Genomic DNA, 5,774 nt, shown 5'->3' on the forward strand with positions numbered 1-5,774 from the left:
AGAAGCAAATACTTCTGAGGAGGGACAGGGTCAAAAGAAAGAACAGAATAATTGGGAGGGCAGGATAGGATTAAGGGAAATAGAGTTAGTGTATCACAACATGTCTACTGTGGAAGTAATTTGAATAACTGCACATGTATAACCTATATTGAGTTGCTTGCCTTTTCAATGAGGATGGGTGGGGAGGGAGGAAGGGAGAAGATTTGAAACGTAAAGTTTTAAAAACATGTTTAAAAAAAATGTTTTCACATGCTACTGGGAAATAAGAAATACAGGAAATGGGGTATAGAAGTCTGTCCTGCCGTACAGGAAAATGGAAGGGAAAGGGGATAAGAGAAGGGGGGAAGAGATAGAAGAGAGGACAGACTAGGGGAAGATATATTCAGAATGCATGCCATCTTGGGGTGGGGGATGGGGTGAGATGGGGTGAAAATTTGGAACTCAAATTCTTGTGGAAGTAAATATTGAAAACTGAAAATAAATAAATTTATGTTATAAATAAATAAATAAACTGATAAGAACAGATACTACCCTTGATCTTAGCCAAAAGGGTAAGAACCTTTGTAAAACCTTAATTCAAATGAACTGGCTAGATAATGTTGTTCTATATCTCTGCTTTGTAGGAAATGCTAAAGTGAGATGAAATTTTTAAAAATTATATGTAAATCTATGTACTTGGTAACTTAAACCATTATTTTCATGTTAAAACATTCTATGAAATTCTTGCTTTTAAATCTAAGGCAAGTTCTTTAATTAGGATCTTCAACACACAGAGTTTAAATTTTGATTAAAAACTTCTCTGAAAACTTTATGCCTCCTGTATGTGTGCTCAATATTTACAAAACTGCCCTTCCTAAAAGGTGGGTTAAAAATCAACAACATTGGTCCAAGAGCTGCATAACCGAGGAAAAATTTGCCTTGTACAAATACATCTGCCACATTCAACCATCCTTTCTGTGTGATTGCAGTAGGAGAGGCATTCTCAATGAATGTGGGGTTAGAGTTTTGTTTTCTCTAGTATCATTACTCTATTATCCATGGATACCTTTTCTTTCAGTGGCCCTAAATGGGAAACAGTTGAAAGACTAGGTGAAAAATAAACTTACATAGGCAATGTTTAAAAAGCTGTTTCTAGTAAACGGTCAAACTTGCTAGGCTCTTAGATCTTCATTTATTTGCGCCATCTGGAAATGCAGAGTTTTGTGCTGCTATAAAGTAATTCTCCTTTTCCATCAATAATCTTTCATTTCAAGCATGGCCAGTTTGCATTATGAGTATGAGGCCTAACACCCATCCCTTTGGGTAGCTAGCAGTGTTAGCCAGGGTAGAGTAGAGCTGCCTCCATAGTCAAAAGAAATGACATTACAGAAAGCAGTTTGGGCTCAAACAAAGAGTTACTTCTCAATGCACCTTGTATTTTTGCTTACTAATCGTCAGCATATCCATTTAGCTTTTAAATGCTGTGACCAGCAGCCTCACTCATCTTAAGCTTAGGACATCAGTAGCTCCCAGTCACTGAGATATCTGATCTCAGTCTTGCCTTCAAATTATGCTTCTTCTCAATCCCTGTGGGTGCACTGCCTCAGTTATCCTTAGAAAAAATTACCCTCTCCCATCTCAACATCAGAAATGTCCCTATTACTGGTGGTACAGTGAATAGGCTCAGACCTGGAATTGCAAGACTTGAGTTAAAATCCTGACTCAGAAACAAGACAAATCACTTAACCTCTCCAAGCCTCAGTTTCCTCATCTGCAAAATGGAGACAACAATAGTACCTACTTCATAGGACTGTTGTGGGAATCAAGTATATCATATGTAAGCACTTTGTAAACCTTGAAATGATGTGTGTTGTTGTTCAGTTGTTTTCAGTCATGTCCGACTCTTCAAGACCCCATTTGGAGTTTTCTTGGCAAAGATACTGGAATGGTTTGCCATTTCCTTCTCCAGCTTATTTTACAGATGAGGAAACTGAGGCAAACAGGGTTAAGTGACTTGCCCAGGGTCACACAACTAGTAAGTACCTGAGGCCTGATTTGAACTCAGGGAGATGAGTTTTTCTGACTCCAGGTCCTGTGCTCTACCCACTGTACCCCTAGCTGCCGAAATGGTAGATAAATGCTACCTATAAGTTAATGGCATGAGCCTGTTCTGCCTCAGAGAGCCCATAGCATTTCTAAAGCATATTTTTTTTGAGGAAGGGTGGGGATTGGTATTATACTTGTACATTTCCTTATATAGTAAGCCTTTTTGGATCAAAATAGAGCTGCCTTGTACTGAACTCTAGTCTATTTAGGAATAGTATTTTATCTGTGATGAGATCCCAAAGCATCGGTAATGTTTTCCATCCAATTTTAAAAGAACTCTCCTTTGTCCTTGATGGGTATAAAATTTGCCACTGGATTTTAAAAGCATAAAGACGTCTTCTGCTGGAACACTAATTTATCTTATAGGATAATTTTCTTAATCTAAGGCAAGGATTTTTAACCTGAGGTTCACAAACTTGAGTTTAAAAAAAATTTCAATCAGTATATTTCAATATACTTGGTTTCCTTTATAACCCTTTGTATTTGATTTTACACATTAAAAAAAGTTGTTCTGAGAAAGGGTCCATAAGTTTCATCAGACTGCCCAAGAGATCCACAACACAAAAGAAGTTTAACATACCACAGTCTGCGACAAAGTACAGAAATCTGCTCCAAAGCATGTGATGTTGATTCAGCAGTTGAGAGAAGAAGGAACCAAAAAGCCTTAAGGAAGTTCCAGACCATTCATGACAAGATGTCATGACCATGGTCACTTTGGATATATGTCTTACTCCTCAGATGAGTTAGAAAGATATAAACGAATAATGGTAACTGCTAACTTGCCCTGGGGATATAAGATGCCTCATATGCTCTTTCCCACTTACCACCTATATGACTTTGAACAAGTTGTCCACACACTCAGCAATTATAAGTAAATTACTACTATGTACCAGACATTATGCGAGGGACTCAGGAAAAAATATAAACGTGAGATCATCCCAGCCCTCGAGAAGCTTATATTCTGCTATGGAAGGTGGGAGCAGGGAAGGGATGTCAGTTTCTTCATTTGCAAAATAAAGTAAGTGGAATATCTCTCTTTTCAGTAGTAAATCTATGATTCTGTGAAAATTTTATTACCCTTCTGGTTTTCTGAATTCTTCTTTTCAAGGCAGAATCTATTCTGATTGTGATTACCGTATACAAACTATGACCTTAAAGCAATGGTTGTTAACCATGGGGTCTGTGGATTTGGCTGGGGAAAAAATTATATTTTTATTTCAATATAATTAGTTTCCTTTGTAATCCTATGTATTTTATTACAGTGGTCCAAACTATGTGGAATGAAGCACTTCTATAAAGAAGAAAAAAAAAGCTTAGAAACAAGCATTTATTAAGCACCTAATGTGTGCCAGGTACTGAGCTAAGTGTTTTGCAAAAATTATCTCATTTGATCTTCTCAACAACCCTGGGAGGTAGGTGCTGCTATTATCTCTAAGGAAACTGAGGAGGATAGAGGTTGAGCGGCTTATCTAGGGTCACATAGCTAGAAAGTGTCTGAGGTCAGACGTGTACTCAAGTCTTCCCGGCACCAGGCCTAACATTCTATCTACTGTACCACCTTTCTACTGCCTTTGGATTAGAGTACTTTTGAACCCCTCTTTTCTCAAATGTTATATGAGGAAAGCAATCATGTTCATCATAGACTAAAAAGATGAGATGAGTAAAACTGTTAGATTAATGATATTACTGATTTCATTCTGTAGGAAACTGATGCACTTTAAAAAACACCTACCAAATTATTTTCGATAGATATGATGTTCTGTTCGGTCCTCAATACAACAGGATTTATGCAGTATTAACTAGACTTTAGCCATGGTGCTAAATGCTGCATTGTACTTTATAAATGTCCACTCTATCCTCAAATCTTTAATTATATGCTTAAAGAATTTATGCAGAATAAGCAAAATGATAGATGCTGTACATAATATGCTAGCAGCAAGAGGTGTGGGCTGTAAAATAATGATGTTACTTCCATATGTGGATTTTGGATTCTGCCTCATTGCTTTATAATAAAGTTACTTAACCTATTTTTGTGACATGGACCTCTTGGCAGTTTGGTGTGGCCTATAAACCCCTTCGCAGAGCTGTGTTTTAAAATGGATAAAATAAAATTGTCAACAAGCATTTGTTTAGCACCTACTACATGCTAGGTACTACACTAAAATACATAGGATTATAAGGGAAACCAATTATATTGACATAGCTGAAGGACTACCTGTTGACATTCTTTCTCTATTTAAAATACCTGGCTTTGAGTAAGGTGACTTTATGGACAAGTTAAAGAAGTAGAGCCCATGAATATTTTTCTACATTCTACAGTCTTCTGTAGCTTGCATTGGCTTCAGCTGAACGGGTTTTAGTTGCCTTTGCCAATCTCTTCAGGTCACTGCTCTGAGAGGTCGAAGTAAAAAGACCCAAGGCAAGGTCTCCAGAGGGTTAACTGAGTGCTCTATAGAGGATTTGCAGAAAGATATGAACAGTCATTCTAATGAATGAAAAAAGCATAGGGCCAAGGAGTGACCTCAGAGACCCACTTCCTCATTTAAAAGTTGAGGAAACTGAGGCCCCAACAGGTTAAGCTATTTGACCAAGGTCACACAGGTCATAACCACCAGAGGCAGGATTTTAACCCAGGGCTTCTGAGGATAAAAAGAATGTTCCCTATACTGTATGCACTCCCTCCCCATGACTGATGAAAGCAGTGGGTTATGGTCTGCATCAAACTGATGAGATCATGGACCCATTGCAGTTTTCCACCATGGATAGTCGCTTGGGGTCCACCAGCAGGCATCACCACGCAAATGTTCTTATAGATTGACATCTGTTTTTTATGTTATAATGGTTTCTGTCACAGTTAGATAGATTCTATTTATGTAATGATACCAGAAGGCCCCTGGGTGGCACAGTGGATAGAATACAGGGCCTAGAGTTAGGAAGACAATTCTTCCTGAGTTCAAATATGGCCTCGGACACTTACTAGCTGCATGACCCTGGGCAAGTCACTTAATCCTGTTTGCCTCAGTTTTCCTTATCTGAAAAATAAGGAAATGGCAAACCAGTCCACTATCTTTACCAAGAAAAGCTAAAGTGGGATCATGAAGAGTTGGACACAACTGAAACGACAGAAATGACACCAGAGTAGTGGTAGTTAGGGTGGGGATTTGGTATTCTCTGTCATTCTCAACTCCTTGAAAGTCTCTGTCCTGACCTGGAAACTGAGTCTGGGGAACTGCCACTGATACTCTTGCCACCCAGAGGACAGAGGAGAAACAAGGTCCCGGAAGGAGCTTGAAATCGGTACCTCCTCTGCTTCTGCCACTCTTAGAGCTGGGCGCCACCAGGAGATTCTCTCTAAGCTCCCCACTGAGGTATCTAAGAGCAGGATTGCTTGCTGGACTAAGATCTTGCTTGATTAAAATTTCTACAAGTATATTACAAAACCTTTACTTTATAATGTATTCTAAGTGACAGGTTAGCTACTGTCTTTATATCCAGCCTAATTAATTCAAATCAAGCTATGAAGACTGGCATGCAAGTCCACATTTTTTTTTTACACCCAGCTAACAAGAAGAATAAATTGTCCCCTAGTACCTAGTGACATGTTCCATTTACATTTCCTACTTGCTAAGATCTCAAAGCACCAGAAAAAACTAGTTTGTTCTTGGGTTAGCCCTGGAAAGGAAGTGGAT

General features: G+C 38.5%; 1 pseudogene; it reads right to left on the minus strand.

The window, feature by feature from the left end:
- Positions 1–386: 386 nt before the first annotated feature.
- Positions 387–563, minus strand: LOC144456449 (U2 spliceosomal RNA; annotated as a pseudogene).
- Between the last annotated feature and the right edge of the window lie 5,211 nt (positions 564–5,774).

The sequence above is a fragment of the Phascolarctos cinereus genome, unplaced genomic scaffold (assembly GCF_003287225.1).
Source record: "Phascolarctos cinereus isolate Bilbo 61053 unplaced genomic scaffold, phaCin_HiC Scaffold_3;HRSCAF=262, whole genome shotgun sequence".
In the NCBI taxonomy this organism is placed as follows: Eukaryota; Metazoa; Chordata; class Mammalia; order Diprotodontia; family Phascolarctidae; genus Phascolarctos; species Phascolarctos cinereus.